Source organism: Danio rerio, chromosome 4, assembly GCF_049306965.1.
Source record: "Danio rerio strain Tuebingen ecotype United States chromosome 4, GRCz12tu, whole genome shotgun sequence".
NCBI lineage: Eukaryota > Metazoa > Chordata > Actinopteri > Cypriniformes > Danionidae > Danio > Danio rerio.
This window is the reverse complement of record NC_133179.1, coordinates 55,973,401-55,996,644: the sequence shown is the minus strand read 5'-3', so window position 1 is coordinate 55,996,644 and position 23,244 is coordinate 55,973,401. Positions and strand designations below refer to the sequence as shown.

The 23,244-nt window shown below is 47.7% G+C and overlaps 2 protein-coding genes, 1 long non-coding RNA gene and 1 pseudogene across 4 annotated transcripts in view; 2 read left to right on the top strand and 2 right to left on the bottom strand.

Moving 5' to 3' along the window:
• Positions 1-23,244, bottom strand: part of si:ch73-110p20.1 — a 592,105-nt gene that overhangs the window by 300,871 nt on the left and 267,990 nt on the right.
• Positions 1-23,244, top strand: part of LOC100535035 (uncharacterized) — a 304,783-nt gene that overhangs the window by 83,845 nt on the left and 197,694 nt on the right. The window lies entirely within an intron of this gene.
• The window catches only part of LOC137489462 (uncharacterized), a 243,196-nt gene that overhangs the window by 165,856 nt on the left and 54,096 nt on the right, over positions 1-23,244 (top strand). The window lies entirely within an intron of this gene.
• LOC141381799 (NLR family CARD domain-containing protein 3-like) lies at positions 1,670-22,235 on the bottom strand (annotated as a pseudogene).

Here is a 23,244-nt window from a genome sequence, read left to right as displayed (position 1 = left end):
GTGTGTGTGTGTGTGTGTGTGTGTGTTTTAAGAAAATAATTGTTTTTACAATGTAGCCTTTAAACCTTTGGAAACACTTGATGTTCTTTAATATTGAAACAATTACGAATACATTTGTATTATTAAAGTTGCATACTGCATATTATATATAGATTTTGCACGAATTCTATTGTGGAAAACAACAATCTGGTAACACTGTTCCTTATCTTAAAATGTATATATTGTTCTAATGCATGACCAACGTTATATGTGAGAAAAATATGTTTTTAATAAATGAACTTGATGTAGTTAGATAACGTCGCTAGTTTACAGTACATGCTTTATCAACAAATCGTCTTTATTTGTTTACTTTTTACTTACCTTGTGGAAACCCGCAGTGAACCTTGGGATCGCAATGAACCTTGGGATAGCGAGCATAGACTGTAAAAAATAGATCGCCACATTCAATGACCCCAACTTCAATAAATAAATTAAAATGAAAAAGATCAGCCGAAAACATTTTTAAACTTAGTACTTGAAATGTAATATTTTTTAAAGTAAAAAAAATAAAAAATATGAATGAATCAAAGTTTTATTAGTAGTGTAGTTTTATAGTTAACCTAAACTGGACAACCGAATATATTTTCACTCATTAAATATAAAGTAAATGATAACATATTTATAAACACCAACTAATCTCCAATAAAAATACATTATGCAGCATTAACGTAATATTTAATGTTGACAGTTGAACTCATCTGATAACTCACCGCTAATGCAGTTTGACCAATAGCAGAGCGGCGTTAAACTCACCGTGAAGGGATGTCACGTGGACCGAAGTTTATTCATACAGTAGTTTCAACCCAGTTTACAGACGCTTTTCATGAACAAAATAAAAATTACATATTTTTAAAAGAAGAAAACTGCGATAATAGGCGTAAATCAGGTTTTAAAAAGTGCGTTGACATCTATTGGTAATTATACGAGCCTCCAGCGTCTCCCTATGACGCTTCAGGCTCAGGTACAGATTCTATAGGGAATCCCTGCACGTCTAAATGTGACGCTAAAGGGGTACCCTGTGCGTCAATAACTTACGCCGAGGGTTCCTGACCAAGCGTCAGTATATGACGAGTTGGGAGTGAGAACGTGTTGCTCAAAGCACTTTTCAGAATAAAGTGAAACAGATGCATATGTGACAGAAATATAGAAGATAAATAAATGTATTCATTGTTGTTTGCTGTTTGTGTGTTTTTGTTTCTAAAGATTCCTCCATGTCAGTGATCAGGACTGTCTGCCCTGTAATCTTGCCTGCAGCTCCTCAGCCTTATCCAGCCATGTCCACCTTTTCAGTTGACTCTAGTACAGCAGTTTCAGTCTTCTCTAGTACATCAGACACAGTTTCTAGTGCTAACGGTATGTTGTAGCGAGGACATAAACAAGGATTTAAACAACAGGATATGCTGTTTGGCACCGCTAACAATTCAGCTAGAGATCTTTTTGGGTAAACTATCCCTTAAACAACCACTGCCAAAACATGAATCTGAATGAAAAACACTAAAATAAAAAGTAATAAACAATTATCAATGTAATTTCAAGTGCCAACAATATCAATATTGTTCATGTTCATTAACATTAAATAATATATTATTTAATTTTAGGAAATGTTCTTAGATGAAAGAAGGACGTTGACTTACAGGGCTCTTTTGGAGGTTTTGATGACTGCTGATAGTCTGATGAGACACTCATCTGATCTCTGGAATTTCTGAAGCTCAAACTCCTCCAGCTCCTCCTCTGAGGTCAACAACACAAAGACCAGAGCAGACCACTGGGCAGGTGAAAGGTCAGCAGATGACAGACTTCCACTACTGAGGTGAGACTGAATCTCTTTCAGCAGAGTTTGGTCGTTCAGTTCATTCAGACAGTAGAACAGATTGATGGATCTCTCTGGAGACAGATTCCCGTAAAGTTTCTGTTTGATGTAGGCAATTATTTCCTCTTTGCTCTGGTCTCTGTCATCCTGCTGTGTCAACAGGCCTCGTAAGAGTTGTCGATTAGACTGTAGTGACAGACCGAGAAGTAAACGAAGGTAAAGGTCCAGATGTCCATTCTCACTTTCCAGAGCCTTGTCCACTGCAGTCTTCAGCAAATCAATCATGCCTTTATTTCTGCTTATCTGTATAAAAAACCATCCATACTTCTTGTCATTGTCGGGAATCAGATGTTGATAAAGGGCTGCAATGAACTCCTGAATGCTCAATTGAAGAAAGCAGTACATGGTACCAAGAATGATTCCCGTCTCCTCCTTAAAGATCTGGGTACACATGCCTGAGTACACCGATGCCTTATCGACGTCAATGCCACAGTCTTTCAGATCGCTCTCATAGAAGATCACATTGTTTCTTTCCAGCTGCTGGAAGGCCAGTTTCCCCAGTGAAAGGATGAGCTTTGGATCCCAGGAGACATCTGCTGTGTTTTCTCCATCATACTTTCTTCTGCTCTGCTGGATCTGAAAGCGGAGAAAGTGTGTGTACATCTGTGTCAGAGTCTTGGGAGATTCCTGCAGTGTTTCAGCATGAGCCCTGTGTTTCAGTTTCAGTATGTTCTGGAGAACAGTGGCTGAAATCCAGCAGAAGACTGGGATGTGGCACATAATAAAGAGACTCTTTGACTGTTTAATGTGATCAATGATTTCTCTGGCCTGATTCTGATCTGTGAGTCTCTTTCTGAAGTACTCCTCCTTTTGGGCATCATTGAATCCTCGTATCTCTGTCAGCCGGTCGATACAGTCAGCAGGAATCTTACTGGCAGCTGCTGGTCTGCTGGTGATCCAGATGAGAGCAGAAGGAAGCAGATTTCCCTTGATGAGGTTCGTCAGGAGAACATCCAGAGAGACTGCTGGAGATACATCACGACACGTCTCATTACCAGCAAAGTTCAGAGGAAGACGACATTCATCCAATCCATCAAGGATGAACAGGACTTTGACTCGTGTGCTTCTTGTAAGGTTCAGTCCTTTAGTCTCTGGGAAAAACTGAGTTATGAGGTCTTTTAAACTTTGTCTTTCTTTCTCCTTTAAGTTCATCTCTCTGAATGGAAGAGGAAATATGAAGCTGATGTCTTGATTTTCTTTCCCTTCAGCCCAATCCAGAACAAACTTTTGCACAGAGACTGATTTCCCGATGCCAGCAACTCCTTTTGTCAGGACAGTTCTGATCTGCTCGTCTTGTTCAGCTGCTTCAAACAAATGTTTGCATTCAACCTGTATCTCTAGTGACTGATGACGTCTGGAAGCAGCTTCAATCTGTCTGATCTCATGTTCAGTGTTGACCTGTTCACTCGCACCCTGAGTGATGTAGAGATCTGTGTAGATGTTATTCAGAAGTGTGGAGTCTCCTTGCTGAGCAATTCCTTCAAACACACTTTGATATTTCTTCTTCAGGATACATTTAAGCTGATTAATGAAGAACAGCTCATCTAAACACAGGAGCAAAGAAACAGAGAGATTTAGTCTCGACATATTTGTATGTGTCAGTCTGACAGAGCGCCATGAGTAGGGCCAGACAGAACTTTCAGACATTTTTTTTGCTATTTCTGAGAATTTTGTAAAATATCTGCAGATTACTGTGGAAGGATTTTGGGAATATCATAACTTTGGGATTGTCATAAATAAAAACTAAATATATAAAATAATAGATAAAAATAACACCTTTTTAACTTGTAAAATAATAATTTTCAACAATATGTAATCTTTACAATGCAAATCAAATTAGATCCACTTAATTGCCAAACAAAGCACAAGTCTCTCATATAACAGATCTACTAAAGGACAGAAAATATGACTTTACAAACTGCACTGTAAATAAATCATATGAACATTTTCATATTAGGCAACAATATTACTGAAATTAAATAAAAACTGAATAAATAAAAATGCACACAAGTAAATAAATAGACTCAATGATGGGCTAAAAATCTGTTTAAATCTGCAGGTTTCGTCTTCGTCTATCCATGAGTCTCTTACCCACGAGAGTATCAGCAGCTTGATCTTGCTTCATCTCTCTCAGGAAGAAGAGTGTGAGATCAAGAGCTGCTTCTGTGATTCTGCTACTGTTCTCATTAAACTCCTTTACAAACTCTTGTCTGTTTTCTTCTTGTAAGATTTTCTTAAATTTCTCCAGTTCATTCTTCAGAAATCTGATCATTTTACTCTCAAGATTCTATGATTGAAGAAAAGAGAAAAACAACATTTAACCAAAAGATTCAATTCACACACAGTTGTTTATCCACAAAATACTCAATAAATGAAAATACTGCGACACAGCACAAACATGACAGCTAGAAGTATCCCACACCAGACGCACACATTCACATGTTATTTAAAATGAAACTATTCAGATGGTGAAACAGAAATATGAAGTGTCCTGAGTCAGAGCTAGGCACCCTAATAGAAATCTGTGTGTGGCGGTGCTACGCTGTGTGGTGCCAAGTGGCACATGCGGTGTGTGAGCCCCTTTACATATCACTACTGCTGAATGATTTCAGATATTTCACAGCTACAAAAGACAAAAATCACACCAAAACACAACACAGTCTCTGAGTAAGATGTTTAAGAGACTAGTCCAACACACTATGTAGTCCTGTTTTAACCAGGTCATCTGTGTTTATATGTCTATTACACTGATATATGGAGAAATTGACTCTGGTCTGTTGATTTATCAGAGAATAATGCACACCAGATATATGATGTCAATCTCCATAAAAAGAGCTGAAATACTCATTTTGATCATGCTGATGGGACAAACACAGATCTGAACAGTAAAGGTTATTATCATTTTTATTTGTGTACATTCATAATTACAACTAAACTATATGTTCTTGTAAAATGAGTGAAACTGACAGGGAGTCGTTTCTCTGTGTCTTCTGTCAACATGACTGGCAAACATGTCAGAGAAAACAGCTGAATCTTCAGGAGCAAACTCATTTACAGATCAAAAGCTCTTTATTTTAGAAATATGTATAAAAAGAGTGCAAAGCAGAACTCTGAGCTCATCAGCCGGCTAATCACATGACGAGTATTTTAAGAGTGTTTTGTGACCATCCTGAAATTACAGAGTGTGTTTCTATTGGGGACTAATTCATCATCTCCTCCCGTCTGCTTCTACTGTGCTGTTTGCCGTCTCCAGTCTGCATTTCAGAAATGTGTTAAATAAGACCCTCCCTCACCTCACGCCTCCAGTGCACACGGTAACGCTTAAGGGGGCGTAATATTAAAATATTCAATATGGGTGATATTTAAAAATTTTACATGGTCGTCAAAATTATTCCAATATTATCGCTAGTATTGGATGCATCACTCTGCCCTACTCATAAATAATGTAAATTCATTATAATATATCATGTAAAATATCTCATTGTTTACAACAATATTACCTCAACCATCACCATTTTAAAGCACAGTTCTGTATGGCTCAAAATAAGCTGCTGCATGAATGAATGAGATGAGGAAGAATGATGAAGATCTGCTTATGCTTTAATGTGTCCTTTCTGCAAGTGATTTACTATTACTTTCAAAAGTCAATCCCTGCAGATAATGTAATATGAAGATACGGTATGCATGTCTAGGGCAACATCTTAGAAGAAGCAGAAACATTAAATCATTCTAGAAAGACATAAAAAAAGAAAAAAAATATATTATTATTATTATTACATAAATAAATAAAAGAAAAAAAGAAAAAAAACGTTGTGATAACTAGAAAGCAGCTTTTTGTTATTTCAGTGATTTTATGACTCAAAATGAGTTTTTCCCACCTGGAAGATGGACTGGAGATTGTCTGTGAAGCTCTTGTGTCTCCTGTGAGTCTCGTCTCCTGAATCTGCTGACTCATAGTCATCACTGTAAACAGATAAAACTACTGTAATTACATATTTACAGGCAAACACATACAGATATTCAGTCATTCAATCATTTTCCTTCTGTTTAGTTCCTTATTTATCAGGAGTTGCCACAGCAGAATGAACCACCAACTATTCCAGCAAATGTTTTACACCGCGAATGCCCTTCAAACACCCATACACACTCATTCACACACACTCATACACTAATGCCAATGTAGTTGATCAATTTTCCTATAGATCATGTGTTTGGACTTGTGGGGGAAACCAGAGCACCAACCAGAGGAAATCCACGCCAACACGGGGAGAACATACAAACTCCACACACAAACACCAACTGATTCTGCCAGGACTTGAACCAGTGAGCTGCTTGCTGTGAGGCAACAGTGCTGACCACTAAGCTACTGTGCTGCCCTCAAATACAGACATATATCTTGCAAACACTGAAAATAAACAACATTCTGTAGTGCCACTGCTGCATCACATATTAAATCTAGATGAGAAATCACACACTAAACACACGTCACTATTGAGTTCAGCAACTGAAAGACTTCAGAAAGTAGCTGTAGACAGAAATATATTGATTTTACAGTTTATTATTACAAAAAACTTTTAAGTTTAGCAATAGCTATGATTATTTTTCAAATCTGTATTCAGACACATTCACTGAACAGTTTTGGCTGTAAACATCTTTTATATTCCACAAGTGAGGAAACGATGATGAAGAACTTGAATTGAAGTGAATAATCCATATATATATATATATATATATATATATATATATATATATATATATATATATATATATATGCGCATTAAATTGACATGGAAATATAAAATGATGATTTACTGAAAATAGTCACAGGATTAGAAACTAAATCTGCCACCAGAAGTCTGTAAATGTCTTAATGAGCCACTAATGTCATTCAGGAATGGCTCTCTTTACTGGATTGTTCAAATAATATGTTCAAAATAGTTCATGTGTGAGGAATAATGTTAAACACTGAATACCTTTCAGCAGATGATGGGGTTTCCTCTCTGAAGTTTGGTGGATAATCTTGTCTTGACCGGTCACTCTTCAGAGACACAGCTGAACACACATGATCCTGATCTCACACTGAACACACAAACACACCAGAGGAAAAGGAGCGTCAAAACCTGCTGCAGTCTCTCTTATGAACACTAGAGGGCACAGTGTTTTATCTTCCTGGACTTCATTTGCCATCAGCCCTTGTGCTCCTGATTGTCTCTTTGTAACACAATTAGCTCATAGGGAATTATGAATGATTAATTATTTGCTAGTGCTATAACTTTATTCATCACTTGTATTTCCTCTTCCTGTACCAGCTGAATGTGTGTTAGATTAGTTTAAGTGTTCAGTGTAGTTAATGGATCATTACTTGTGTCACACTTCAAACTGTTCCCCTTCGGGGGGAACTCCAGCACTATTAGTGGATTTGATGTTAAAATCCACGTATGGGAGGTTCGGTTCAGAAGCTACTCGTCTGAAAGAGTATTGAATGGGCCAATTAAGAATGAATTGGCAGTGCAAGCCTGCGCAGGTGTGCGACATATGCAATCAACTGAGTATATAAGCACGCCTGGCGCCAGCAGACGCTATCCTTTTCGCTTCAGAGCCTTTTCTGATCGAGCTTATGAGGGTTCCTCCTGCTGATCTACAGCCATTTCGAGAGAACGATTGCATCCCGGTCCAGAGCGAGTCCACGCAGCGGCAGACGGTCGAGCTGGGTATCTCCCTTGCCTGGCGTCCCTTTGGGTCAAGTCCTCCAAGAGTGGTGCGTATTGTTGCAAATCCTAAAAGAGCAACACAGTCGTGCAGCACATCCTTTTCAGGATGGCGCTCCGACTGTGCGTTTCTGGTTGCGGGGGTTTCCTGGCTCCGGATGATGGACACGATCACTGCATTACATGTTTGGGGGTCCAGCATGTTAATGTGGTGCTCGGGGGCGGTTCATGTCGTCACTGCGATGCCATGACCGTTGCGCAGTTGAGATCGCGGTTAGCTTTCGTAAGAGAGCGAGCCACCCCAGTTGCCTCCTGCTCTGCAGCGGGCGCTCGGGCAGATCTGAGGGCTTCAGCGAGAGACAATCCGCCGCCCACGGGCTCGCGGACCTCTCGCTCCTCCAAGCGCTCCATCCAAGCTTCGGGTACTGGGAGTGATCCGTCTAATCAGATGGTAGCTCTCACGCTCGCTGACACCGAAGATCAGATGTCCTCCGCGGCATCGGAGGGTGGGCTTTCATTGCGATGGTGATCCGGACCCGCTCGCCCCCTCTGGGCAAGCGAGCGCCGTCAAAACGGATCCTGAAGCGGACATGTTGGCTGTGCTTTCTCGGGCTGCTTCGGCCGTCGGGTTGGAGATGGTTTATCCCCCAGCCCCGCGGCCGGGCCGACTAAATGGGTGTTACGTAGAGGATCAGAAGGCGAAGCCTTCGAAGCCTCTCGTTCTCTTCTTCCCGGAAGTGCACAGTAGGCTCACGCAGTCCTGGAGGGCACCTTTCTTTGCCCGCGCTGCGTCCGCCTCCGCCCTCACCACCCTGGACGGTGGAGCTGCCAGGGGGTATGAGGCGATCCCGCAGGTGGAGCGCGCCATTGCGGTCAATCTTTGTCCGCGTGGCGCCCCCGCTTTGCGTGGTCCGCCCCGTTTCCCGTCCAAAGCCTGTAAGTTTTCTGCCTCCCTCGGAGCTAGAGCTTACAAGGCTGCGGGCCAGGCAGCTTCCGCCTTGCATGCGATGGCCACCTACCAGCGCTACCAAGCTTGTTACACGAGCTGCGTACGGCGACCGACTATGCTCTCCGGACCACTAAGTCCGCCGCCTGTGCACTGGGGAGGACGATGTCCACACTTGTGGTCCAGGAACGCCACCTCTGGCTAAACCTGGCAGATATGCGCGATGTCGACAAAGTTCGCTTTCTTGACGCGCCCATATCCCAGGCTGGCCTGTTCGGCGACACCGTCCATGAATTCACCCAGGAGTTCAAGGCGGTGAGCGAGCAGTCGGATGCGATGGGCAAAGTCATCTATCGGCGGGGCCGTAAGCCCGCTCCATCCCCGGCCGAGCCATCCACCTCCGCTGCTCCTCGCCGAGGGCGCCCGCCAACGGCCGATGCCCTGCCCCCGCCTCCGGCGAAGCGAGCGCGTCGAGCACCCCGAAAGCCGGTAGCCCCTCATGCCCAGGGCGCCGCTAAGTCCGGTAAACGGACCGCGAAGCGTCCCTGAGACAGGCCATCCGGAGAAGAGGAGACTTGCTCTTTCCCCGCTGGAGGGCGGGGCCCAAAATCCAACGGTACTTTTCAGTGCCACCAAAGTTTCGATCAAAGAGCATTTTCTCCCTTCCCCGCATGTGACAGCTCAAGCCCTGCCAGTCTGGGACGCGCTGCCTCTCAGCTCGCAGGGCTTGCATGCTCCGCCAGCGGCTCTCGGGCACTGGGGGGACGGTCTCCCTTCTCCCAGCCCCCAAGCCCCCTCTCAGGAGTCAGGGTGCGGAGCCAGAGCAAAACGCTCTCCTCCAGCTCTTCTGTGGGACCCTCGCGCTCCCCGGATCAGCACACCTGCTCCTCGCTGCCCCTCCGCGGGTACGTCAACGATTGCTGCGATGACGTCATTAGCGAGGGCTCTGCCTGCCTGGTTAGCGCGGCCAGCCCCTCGCGGTGGCTCATACGCACGATCAGACTCGGCTACGAACTACAGTTCTCCAAACGGCCTTCCAGGTTTACGGGCGTGTATTTCACCAAGGTCAATCCCCTGTCCGCCCCTTTCTTGCGAGAGGAGATTGCTGCCCTCCTGGCGAAGGGTGCAATCGAGCCGGTACCTCCAGCCGAGATGGAGAGCGGGTTTTACAGCCTGTACTTCATCGTACCCAAAAAGAGCGGTGGGTCACGGCCAATCCTAGATCTGCGCGTTTTGAATCGCTGCCTTCACAAGCTGTCGTTCAGAATGCTTACGTAGAGGCGCATCCTCCGATGCGTTCGTCCTCAGGATTGGTTTGCAGCCATAGACCTGAAGGACGTGTATTTTCATGTCTCCATTCTTCCACGCCACCGTCAGTTTCTGCAGTTTGCGTTCGAAGGTCGAGCATGGCAGTACAAGGTCCTCCCCTTCGGGCTCTCTCTGTCTCCGCGGGTCTTCACCAAACTCGCGGAGGGTGCCCTAGCGCCTCTGCGGCTTGCGGGCATCCGCGTACTCAATTATCTTGACGACTGGCTGATTTTAGCCCACTCTCGGGAGCAATTGACTGCGCACAGAGACGAGGTGCTCCGGCATCTCCGCCTACTGGGGTTGCAGGTCAACTGGGAAAAGAGCAAACTTGCCCCGGTGCAGAGGATCTCTTTTCTCGGGATGGAGCTGGACTCGGTCACCATGGTAGCGCGCCTCTCCGGAGAGCGCGCTCGCCTGCTGCTGAACTGTCTGAGGGAGCTCGACAGCAAGTTAGTGGTCCCACTGAAATATTTTCAGAGGCTCCTGGGGCATATGGCTTCCGCTGCGGCTGTCACGCCGCTCGGATTGCTCCATATGAGACCACTTCAGCACTGGCTTCAAGATCGAGTTCCGAGACGCGCATGGCATGCGGGCACACACCGAGTCTCTGTTACTGCGCTGTGTCGCCGCACCCTCAGCCCCTGGAACGACCCCTCGTTCCTGCAGGCCGGTGTGCCTCTGGGACAGGCGTCCAGTCATGTTGTTGTTTCGACAGATGCTTCCAGCACAGGCTGGGGAGCCGTGTGTCGCGGGCATGCAACTGCGGGCCTGTGGGTAGGTGCCCAGCTGCATTGGCACATCAATCGCCTAGAGCTGTTGGCACTCCGCCGTTTTCCCCGGTGCTGGGGCAGCAACACGTGCTGGTCAGGACGGACAGTACGGCGGCGGCGGCCTATATCAACCGCATGGGGGGTATGCGCTCTCGCCGCATGTCTCAGCTCGCCCGCCATCTGCTCCTCTGGAGTCACCCGCGGCTGAAGTCGCTGCGCGCCATTCACATGCCAGGTATGCTCAACCGTGCAGCCGATGTGCTCTCACGGCAGCAGATTCACTCTGGAGAATGGAGACTCCACCCCGAGTCTGTCCAGCTGATATTGGCGCGATTCGGTGAAGCCCAGATCGATCTGTTTGCTTCCCCCGAGAACGCTCATTGCCAGTTGTTTTATTCCCTGACCGAGTGCTCTATCGGCACGGATGCACTGGCCCACAGCTGGCCTCGGGGCATACGCAAGTATGCGTTTCCCCCGGTGAGCCTGATCGCGCAGTTAATGTGCAAGGTCAGGGAGGACGAGGAGCAGGTTTTGTTAGTTGCGCCCCTCTGGCCCAACCGAACCTGGATATCAGAGCTCTCCCTCCTCGCGACGGCCCTCCCTTGGCAGATCCCTTTGAGAGAGGACCTACTTTCTCAGGGACAAGGCACCGTCTGGCACCCTCGTCCCGATCTCTGGAACCTCCACGTGTGGTCCATAGACGCGAGGAAGACTTAGGTAACCTGCCGCCCGCGGTGGTTGATACCATCACTCAGGCTAGAGCCCCCTCCACGAGGCGCGCCTACGCCCTGAAGTGGAGTCTATTCACTGAGTGGTGTGTCTCTCGCAGAGAAGACCCCCGATCTTGCCAGATCAGTGTTGTGCTCTCTTTCCTTCAAGAGAAGCTGGACAGTAGGCTGTTGCCCTCCACTCTCAAGGTTTACGTTGCTGCCATCTCCGCTCACCATGACGCGGTGGCTGGCGGCACCGTGGGAAAGCATAACCTCATCATCCGGTTCCTCAGAGGCGCTAGGCGAATTAATCCAACTCGCCCCCCTCTCACGCCCTCTTGGGATCTCGCCCTCGTTCTCACGAGCCTGCGATTTGATCCCTTTGAGCCACTCAATACAGTATCTTTAAGATTTCTGTCCCTGAAGACAGCTCTGCTGGTCGCTTGGCCTCCATTAAGAGGGTCGGGGACCTGGAGGCATTTTCGGTCAGTGACTCGTGCCTGGAATTCGGGCCGGGATTTTCTCACGTTATTCTGAGACCCCGCCCGGGTTATGTGCCCAAAGTTCCTACCACTCCTTTTAGAGATCAGGTAGTAACTCTGCAAGCGCTGCCCCCAGAGGAGGCAGACCCAGCCCTGTCCTTACTTTGTCCAGTTCGCGCTCTGCGCATTTATGTGGACCGTACTCAGAACTTTAGATCTTCTGAGCAGCTCTTGTCTGTTATGGCGGACGGCAGCAGGGAAGTGCCGTGTCTAAACAACGTTTATCCCACTAGATTGTGGAGGCCATTTTATGTGCTTATTTGAGCAGAGGCCAGCCGCGCCCCCCAGGAGTGCATGCGCACTCCACTCGGAGCGTTGCATCCTCTTGGGCGTGTGCGCGTGGCGCTACTTTAACAGACATTTGTAGAGCTGCGGGCTGGGCGACACCCAACACATTTGCAAGATTTTATAATCTGCGAGTGGAGCCAGTTTCCTAAAGGGTGTTAGGCACCTTTGGTGATTGAGGAAACAACTCGGTAGGTGTTGTACACGCTCGCGGTGCCTTTTTTCCCTAACAGGGAGAGATGTGCACCCTCCTGTCTGTCAGTAAAGTTCCCCATTCGGTGAGCCCTGCAGATTCCTCTGAGGCCCCCAGCACTGACTCAGCGGAGGAGTCACTTGCTGGCCCATTACGTAGTAGGTCTGCCCGCTGGTCAGCCCGCGTTTTGGGTATAGGTGCCTGCTATGGCCGATCCCCGCTGGTGATCCCCATATGCTTTTTCCGCCACGGTTAAGTTCCCCCCCTGGGCGGACCCGTGCTTTCCCTATCTGCTAACCACCTTTTATGCGCACTCCCCCTTTTCAGGGTTAGTCCATATGTAATCCATTTGTTCCCCCTATTGGGTGCGGATGGTCTCCGCAGCGTCCTCCCTACTGGGATGGCACGCTTCCCAACGTACTGTCGTATATTCCTAGAATTATCTAGACGCTAGCGACTCCCAAAAAAGATACCTATTCCGTAAAACTTCTTTTGAAGTGGGATAAGTTAGGGCCAAGGGCACGTTGGAGGACCACGCCCCTCATGATCTGGGTGCGTCACGCTTGCCTGACCGCTCTCTCATGGTGGGTGTTGGTAAGGTGCAGTCATTATGGCGTTTTCAATGGGCTCCCATATGTGGATTTTAACATCAAAAATTACTAAAGTAACCCTTCGTTCCTCGAGGAGGGGAACGGAAGCACTATACTCCGTCGCCATAATGACTGTCCCTTAGCCTTTAAAAGTCTCTTCAGCTTAAAAAGGATAGCGTCTGCTGGCGCCAGGCGTGCTTATATACTCAGTTGATTGCATATGTCGCACACCTGCGCAGGCTTGCGCTGCCAATTCATTCTTAATTGGCCCGTTTAATACTCTTTCAGACGAGTAGCTTCTGAACCGAACCTCCCATACGTGGATTTTAACATCAAATCCACTTATAGTGCTTCCGTTCCCCTCCTCGGGGAACGAAGGGTTACTTTAGTAACCTCGAACGTTCATTATTTGCTCATAACTGGAGTCTCTACTTTAGCTGAATACTCTAACTAGTGTTGTGTTGTAAGGTTGTGTTCATTTTTTGGATGTCTGAAAAAATAATAGCGTAGACAGCTGGTGTTTATTTTATTTCTGTCTATAGTTTAACAAGGAAAGGAGAGGTTTTGGTGTGATTTGTGATTTTTCATCACATTCTTATCAGACAGGGCCGGATTAACCAATGGGCATTATGGGCACAGGCCTAGAGGCCCGTACACACTTGGGGCCCCTGCGAGGGGGGAAAATGCTGATTTTGCAGCATCTATTTAGGATAAGTGCAAATAGCGCACCTCGATGGAATAAGCTAGTTAAGCGATTTACAACCCATCACCGTTTGACTAACAGAGACATCATGACTAAAGAGCAGACAGCAGCGTGAGTGGCGTAGCTCGTAAAGCACATGGCAACATGATTTGATGCGATCGATCATAAACTCGGCTCAAATCCAGCGTCTGATGAAGAAGCTCTTCTATTTTCCCCACACTACATATCAGATTTTGCCTACTCTTCATCAAGAAGAAATAGGAATAATTAGTAAGTGTGTGTATTATGGAGGACTCAGATTCACAGAACTGGATTGGAGAGGTGTTATAGCCAAATCAGATGCATTATAAGTTTGTAGAAGTTTTACTTTAAAAATACCCTTAAATGTATATATATATATATATATATATATATATATATATATATATATATATATATATATATATATATATATATATATATATATTAGTACTGCTTCTGTGAACTTGAACAAGCATATTAAAATCCATTAATTTTCACTAGTTGTATTGGTATTTTATTTTTTAAAGTGTGCTTTAAATGTGTTAAACGATTTACAGAACATTTATTTCTAGTCTACAAAGATTTTACTTAATTTTATTTTAAACGTGGAAAAAACTGTACAAAAGCACGCACATCCCTCTTAACTGGGTGCTCAGCCAAAAAACAGCAAAAAGTGCAAATTAAATGTTAATCAAAGGCGGCAACACCAAGGCTCCAAAAATACATATTTATTCAATTAAAAAGGCTGACACAAAGCAAGTAACGTTTCGAGCCACACACGCATATTGAAGAGCCTTAATGTTGCCGCCTTTGATTAACATTTAATTGTAAACATGTGGGCAATACATTATAGATGAATTTATTGTTAAAAATATTATATTAATCAAGTTTTTTATTCAACTATAGGGGTGCGGGTCCAGGTAGGGGGCCAACAAGACATTGGGCTCTATTTTGACGGTCCATGCGCGAAACGGAAAGCGCAGGGCGCAAACGCTTTCAGGGCGTGTCAGAATCCATATTTGCTAATTTACGGACGGGAAAATCCGCTTTGCGCCGTGACGCATGGTCTAAAAGGGTTGAGTTTGTTTTCTTAATGAGTTATAGGTGTGCTTTGAGAATAAACCAATCAGAGTCTCATCTCCCATTCCCTTTAAGAGCCAGCTGCGTCGCGCCAAGAGCGCATTCGCTGTTTACAAGGCGTAAAGTAAGTCAAAGTGGAAAAACGTTCGAGGTTACAGAAGTAACCCTTCGTTCCCCGAGGAGGGGAACGGAAGTGCCATGAATGGGAGGATTCGGATCAGAAGCCGCTTATCTGGAGAGTATTGAACGGGCCAATGAATGAAATTAATTGGCAGCGTAAGCTTGCGCAGGTGTGCGACATCTGCAATTATCTCAGCATACAAGCACACCTGAAGCCAGCAGACGCCATCCTTTTAAGCTGAAGAGACTTTCAAACAGCTAAGGGACAGTCATTATGGCGACGGAATATGGCACTTCCGTTCCCCTCCTCGGGGAACGAAGGGTTACTTCTGTAACCTCGAACGTTCCCCTTAGGTTGGGGAACTTCAGTGCCATGAATGGGAGAATATGGAAAGCGCCATAATGACTGCACCTTACCAACACCCCCGATGAGGAGATAGTCAAGCAAGCGTGACGCACCCACATCATGGGGGGCGCGGTCCTCCAACGTGTCCCTGGCCCTAATTTATCCTACTTCAACAGAAGTTTTACGGATTTAGATATATTTTTTGGGAAGTCGTGAGCATCTAGATAATTCTAGGAAATACGACAGTACGTTGGGAAGCGTGCAATCCCGATAGGGAGGACGCTGCGGAGGCCATCCGTTACCCAAGGGGGGGATAGATGGCAGAATTTACCTATGGACTAGCCCTAAAAAGGGGGAGTACGCATAGCAAAAGAGTGGTTAGCGGAGAGGGAAGACACGGGTCCGCCCAGGGGGGGGACTTAACCGTGGCGGAATAAGCATATGGGATCGCCTAGTGGGGATCACGCATAGCAGGCACCTATACCCAAAACGCGGGCTGACCAGCGGGCAGACCTACAACGTAGTGGGCCAGCAAGTGACTCCTCCGCTGAGTCAGTGCTGGGGGCCACGGAGAAATCTGCAGGGCTCACCTGACGGGGAACTTTACTGACAGATAAAAAAGGCGCACGTACCTCCGTGTTAGGGAGAATGGCGCCGCAAGCGTGTTTCAACACCCTACCGAGTTGTCTCCTCAATCACCAAAGGGTTACCTAATACCCTTGAGGAAACCGGCTCCACTCGCAGATTGTAAAACCTTGCAAATGTGTTGGGTGTCGCCCAGCCCGCAGCTCTACAGATGTCTGTTAGAGAGGCGCCGCGTGCACGCGCCCAAGAGGATGCAACGCTCCGAGTGGAGTGTGCACGTACTCCCGGGGGACACGGCTGACCTCGACTCGAATAAGCGAGTGAAATGGCATCCACAATCCAGTGGGATAATCTTTGTTTCGATACGGCACTTCCCTGCTGCCGACCGCCATAACAGACAAAGAGCTGCTCAGATGATCTAAAATTCTGAGTACGGTCCACATAAATGCGCAGAGCGCGAACTGGACAAAGTAAAGAAAGGGCTGGGTCTGCCTCCTCCGGGGGCAGCGCTTGCAGGTTCACTACCTGATCTCTAAAGGGGGTGGTAGGAACCTTGGGCACATAACCGGGGCGGGGTCTCAGGATAACGTGAGAGTAATCCGGCCCGAATTCCAGGCACGAGTCACTGACCGAAAATGCCTCCAGGTCCCCGACCCTCTTGATGGAGGCCAACGCAACCAGCAGAGCTGTCTTCAGGGACAGAAATCTTAGAGATACTGATTCGAGTGGCTCAAAGGGATCGGATCGCAGACTCGTGAGAACGAGGGCGAGATCCCAAGAGGGCATGAGAGGGGGGCGAGATGGATTAATTCGCCTAGCACCCCTAAGGAACTGGATGACCAGGTTATGCTTTCCCACGGTGCCGCCAGCTACCGCGCTATGATAAGCGGAGATGGCGGCCACGTAAACCTTGAGAGTGGAGGGCGACAGCCTGCTGTCCAACTTCTCTTGAAGGAAAGAGAGCACAACACTAATCTGGCAATTTCGGGGGTCTTCTCTGCGAGAGACGCACCATTCAGTGAATAGACTCCACTTCAGGGCGTAGGCGCGCCTCGTGGAGGGGGCTCTAGCCTGAGTGATGGTATTAACCACCGCAGTCGGTAGGTTACCTAAGTCTTCCTCGCGTCCAGGGACCACACGTGGAGGTTCCAAAGATCGGGGCGAGGGTGCCAGATGGTGCCCTGTCCCTGAGAGAGTAGGTCCTCTCTCAAAGGGATCCGCCAGGGGAGGGCCGTCGCGAGGAGTGAGAGCTCTGATATCCAGGTCCGGTTGGGCCAAAGGGGCGCAACTAGCAGAACCTGTTCCTCGTCCTCCCTGACCTTGCACAGAAACTGCGCGAGCAGGCTCACTGGGGGAAACGCATACTTGCGCATGCCCCGAGGCCAGCTGTGGGCCAGTGCATCCGTGCCGAGAGAGCCCTCGGTCAGGGAAAAAAACAACTGGCAGTGAGCGTTCTCGGGGGAAGCAAACAGATCGATCTGGGCCTCCCCGAATCGCGCCCATATCAGCTGAACAGACTCGGGGTGGAGTCTCCATTCTCCAGGGCGTAACAGCTGTCGTGAGAGCGCATCGGCTGCACGATTGAGCGTGCCTGGGACGTGAATGGCGCGCAGCGATTTCAGCCGCGGGTGACTCCAGAGGAGCAGACGGCGGGCGAGCTGAGACATGCGGCGAGAGCGCATACCCCCCATGCGGTTGATATACGCCGCCGCCGCCGTACTGTCCGTCCTGACCAGCACGTGTTGCCGCTCCAGCACCGTGACGGCGGCTGCGGATGCCATATGCCCCAGGAGCCTCTGAAAGAACTTCAGTGGGACCACTAGTTTGCTGTCGAGCTCCCTCAGACAGTTCAGCAACAGGCGAGCGCGTTCCTCGGAGAGGTGCGCTACCATGGTGATCGAGTCCAGCTCCATCCCGAGAAAAGAAATCCTCTGCACGGGGGCGAGTTTGCTCTTTTCTCGGTTGACCTGAAGCCCCAGTAGGCGGAGATGCCGAAGCACCTCGTCCCTGTGCATAATCAATTGCTCCCGCGAGTGGGCTAAATCAGCCAGTCGTCGAGATAACCGAGTATGCGAATGCCCGCGAGCCGAAGGGGCGCTAGGGCACCCTCCGCGAGTTTGGTGAAGACCCGCGGAGACAGAGAGAGCTTGAAGGGGAGGACCTTGTACTGCCACGCTCGACCCTCGAACGCAAACCGCAGAAATTGGCGGTGGCGTGGAAGAATGGAGACATGGAAATACGCGTCCTTCAGGTCTATGGCTGCAAACCAATCCCGAGGACGAACGCATTGGAGAATGCGCCTCTGCGTGAGCATTCTGAACGGCAGCTTGTGCAGACAGCGGTTCAAAACGCGCAGATCTAGGATTGGCCGTGACCCACCGCTCTTTTTGGGTACAATGAAGTATGGGCTGTAAAACCCACTCTCCATCTCGGCTGGAGGAACCAGCTCGATTGCACCCTTCGCCAGGAGGGCAGCAATCTCCTCTCGCAAGACAGGGGCGGACAGGGGGTTGACCCTGGAGAAATACACGCCCGTAAACTTGGGGGGCCGTTTCGCGAACTGAATTGCGTAACCGAGTCTGATTGTGCGTATGAGCCACCGCGAGGGGCTGGCCCGCGCTAACCAGGCAGGCAGAGCCCTCGCTAATGGAGTCATCGCTACAATCGCTGACGTACCAGCGGTGGGGCAGCGCGGAGTGGGTGTGCTGATCCGGGAAGCACGAGGGTCCCGCGGAAGAGCTGGAGGAGAGCGATTCGCTCTGGCTCCGCACCCTGACTCCGGAGAGGGGGCTGGAGGGCTGAGGGAAGGGAGACCGTCCCCCCAGCGCTCGTGAGCCACTGGCGAAGCACGTAGAGTCTGCGAGCCGGAAGGCAGCGCGTCCCGGACTGGCAGAACTCGTGCAGTCACATCCGGGGAAGGGAAAAAGTGCTCTTTTACTGATGTTTTGGTGGCACTGAAAAGTACCGTTGTTATCGGGGCCCCGCCCTCCAGCGGGGAAAGAGCAAGTTTCCTCTTCTCCGGATGGCCTGTCTCAGGGACGCTTCGCGGTCCGTTTACCGGACTTAACGGCGCCCTGGGCAGGAGGGGCTGCCTGCTTTCGAGGTGAACGCCGCGCCCGCGCCCTCGGCGAGGAACAGCGGAGGTGGATGGCTCGGCGGGCGGAGCGGGCTTACGGCCACGCCGATAGATGACATTGCCCATCGCATCCGACTGCTCTTTCACCGCCTTGATTTCCTGGGTGAATTCACCGACGGTGTCGCCGAGCAGGCCAGCCTGGGATATGGGCGAGTCAAGAAAGCGAACTTTGTCAACGTCGCGCATATCGGCCAGGTTTAGCCAGAGGTGGCGTTCCTGAACCACAAGTGTGGACATCGTCCTCCCCAGCGCACACGCGGCGGACTTAGTAGTCCGAAGAGCATAGTCGGTCGCGGTGCGCAGCTCATGTAATAAGCTTGGGTTGGACCCGCCCTCGTGCAGCTCGGCCAGCGCCTGCGCTTGGTAGCGCTGGTAGGTGGCCATCGCGTGCAAAGCAGAAGCAGCCTGGCCCGCAGCCTTATAAGCTCTGGCTCCGAGGGAGGCAGACAACCTACAGGCTTTGGACGGGAGGCGGGGCAAACCCCGCCACGTAGAGGCGCCGCGCGGACAAAGATTGACCGCGATAGCGCGCTCCACTGACGGGATCGCCTCATACCCCCTGGCAGCTCCGCCGTCAAGGGCGGTGAGGGCGGAGGCACTCGCAGCACGGGCAGAGAAAGGTGCCCTCCAGGACTGCGTGAGCCTACTGTGCACTTCCGGGAAGAAGGGGACGAGAGGCTTCGAAGGCTTCGCCTTCTGGTCCTCTACGTAGCACCCATCTAGTCAGTCCGGCCGCGGAGCTGGGGGATAAACCATCTCCAACCCCACGGCCGAAGCAGCCCGGGAAAGCACGGCTAACATGTCCGCTTCAGGATCCGATTTGACAGCGCTCACCTGCCCGGAGGGGGCGAGCGGGTCCGGATCTTCGTCGGACAGTGAAAGCCCACCCTCCGATGCCGCGGAGGACATCTGATCTCCGGTGTCAGCGAGTGTGAGAGCTACCATCTGGTTAGACGGATCACTCTCACCACCCGAAGCTTGGATGGAGCGCCGTGAGGAGCGAGAGGTCCGCGAGCCCGTGGGCGGCGGATTAGCTCCCGCTGAAACCCTCAGATCTGCCCGAGCGCCCGCTGCTTTTTTAGAGCAGGAGGCAACTGGGGTGGCTCGCTCTCTTGCGAAAGTTAGCCGCGATCTTAGCTGTGCAACGGTCATGGCATCGCAATGACGACATGAACCGCCCGCGAGCACCGCATTAACATGCTGGACCCCCAAACATGCAATGCAGTGATCGTGTCCATCATCCGGAGACAGGAAACCCCCGCATCCAGAAACGCACAGTCGGAGCGCCATCCTGAAAAGGACGTGCTGCACGACTGTGTTGCTCTTTTAGGAAAGTTGCAACTATACGCACCGCTCTGGAGGACCGGACCCAAAGAACCGCAGGCAAGGGAGTAACCCAGCTCGACCGTCTGCCACCGCGAAGACCCACTCTGGACCGGGAGACACACTCGTTCGCTCTGAAGTGCTGATCAGCAAGAGGAACCCTCATCGACTCACTCAGAAAGGATCTGAAGATGTCGCACACCTGCGCAAGCTTACGCTGCCAATTAATTTCATTCATTGGCCCGTTCAATACTCTCCAGATAAGCGGCTTCTGATCCGAATCCTCCCATTCATGGCACTGAAGTTCCCCAACCGAAGGGGAACTGAGCATTTCACTAGCAAACAGTTAGCAGTTTTTTTTTTACAGAAAATAGTTAAACAGAGCATCTACTGCGTGAGAATGAGAGATTAATGATCTACTTTCACATTCGCTTGTGGATAGGGAAACCTTTATGCACAGACATCAATTAGTCTATAAATAATTTATTTTGTTTGTTAAGCGCAAAGATTTGTTTCAAAACTCTTTCTAAATTCAGTTCTAATTTCCAGCAAACAAATAAATGAATAACAATAACAAAGTGTGCTCAAAAACCTAAATTATATCCTAAAACATTAAGAGCCTCTGAACTCTTAATCCGGGCCTGATATCTGGCTATATTAAACAGTCTGAAACAGGTCTAATAATAGCTGGAAACGTGGCTAACGGGGAGTTTGGTGTAAGATCACTTTCATTAGGCTAACACACCCAATATTGAACATTAATCATTAAACACTTTAAAAAGAGCCACAGATAATAATAGTGTACATGTGTATATGTGAGACAGTTAAGAGTGTTATAGTGAAATGACAACAGCTTTCATTCTGTACGATTAGCTTGTCTGTATGAGAATGTTTCATTAATCACACATGAACATGGTCATGGATTGATGTTTACGCTCATATCTGCGCTCGTTTCTACATTGCATTAATAAATGAGGCCCGTTGTGTTTGCATCTCTGTCTCTCTGTTCTGGGGATTATAGTTTTGCCATGTCTGCCATCTTGTTCCTTGGATTATTCTAAGTCTGCTCTGATCTTCACCTTGTCTTTGGGAATTTTATTGAATAGATGCTGAACATCAATCCTCTGGTTTGTGACTAATAACTGTATATGACAAAGAGGATATTTCACTACCAGAGTGTTTTCAGGTGCATTATCTAAAGTCATAAACAGCAGATAAATGTGTAATGGTCAGATATTTGTCCTTATCAGGAGTATAGATGAAGACATTCAGAAGAGTCTGAACATGATATAACACTGCTCTTGTGTTTCTTATCTATCGAGCCTTTAAAGTGTTGTGTAAATATAATAAAATGTTCTAACAAATCCTAAAAGTCCATAATTGAGCAGTAATGTACAACACAACATACCTTTGTGCAGATGATGGTGTTTCCTCACTGAAGTTTGGTGGATGACCTTCTTTAGAGCAGTCACTCTTCAGAGACACAGAGCTGGACACACATGATCCTGATCTCACACTGAACACACAAACACACCAGAGGAATAAACTGCAGGACAAACTTCAGTCTCCTTTACAAGAGTTTATCAGACAAATATGAGTTTGTTCAGTTTAATTCAGCACAAACTAATAGTTGACTGAAGGTCTGTCTGATCAGGTCACCAGATCGAGCTGTCTGTAATCTAGAATGATCTAAACACATTTGCTGAAGCTGTAAACTGAAGCTTTGTCCATCATTTGATCAGGCAATAGCAACACAAATAAGTGCATTGTTGTTGGTCTTTGTTGTTAAGAGAAAGTGTTGAAATAATGGTGTAAAAACAGAGTCAATACCTGTGTTTCTCTGAGAGAGAGTCCTTTACTCGCTCCTCTGCCATACTGCAGCTAAAACACCAATGCAGACATTAGCAGAGCTTTCAGGAAACAATCAGCCGCTGACCATCACCTGGAGATGACAATATACTGAGATGAAGAACAGCACACTTTATAGCAATCAATGCTCACTTCACTAACAACACCGCACTCAAACAGACCCGATAGTCATGTCACAGCATTCACATGCAGAAATAAAAAAAAAAAAAAATATATATATATATATATATATATATATATATATATATATATATATATATATATATATATATATATATATATATATACACACACACACACACACACACACACACACACACGCAGGGCTTGACATTAACTGTTTTCATCACCAGCCACTTTGGCTAGTAGATCTCCAACATTACTAGCCATTCACCATGTTCACTAGCCATGATTTTGTTGTAGGATAATATATTTTAAATGCATAAATCTGACTTTGACATGCTGAAATGACTTGATCTAGATTGTGTGTGATGTCCACATGCATTTCACTGTTCTCTGTGTTGTGTATGACCTTGCTTGATGTGCGTGAGCAAATGGGTTGTAGTGTAGCACCAGGCCCAGATTGGCTAATCGGGAGAATTCCCGGTGGGCCGGTATGTTTTTTGGCCGAGGGCCGGTGTCTCTAGCTGCTCGCACTCTCAGCAGTCGCACTTTTTTTCATTTGTTTATTTATTTGAGCATCACCTCACTCTTTTATTCATTATTTTGCTGCAGCTCTGCTCTTATTCTTTATTTTCTCGCAGCCCCATGGGGAAAATGCAGCCTGCAGGTTAATGACGTAACATCATTCCACCCCAAACAGCGGCACCTCAGTGAAAGACTTTGAATAATTATTATTAATGAATATTACACTTGCTCAATGAAGATCTGCTGGTTCACTAGATTACAGTGTTTCTCCATTGGTTTGACTTTTTTCTTGAAACAGAAATGACATTCTCAAAACTCTAAGATCATTTGGCAAAACACTACAGCTCACTTACAAAAGCTCATATCTTTCTCAAAACAGTTCACTCGTGTGTCAAAACTAAATGATCTTCTCATTTAAACAGTCAGTGCCCCAAAAACACTTCGTCCCTTCA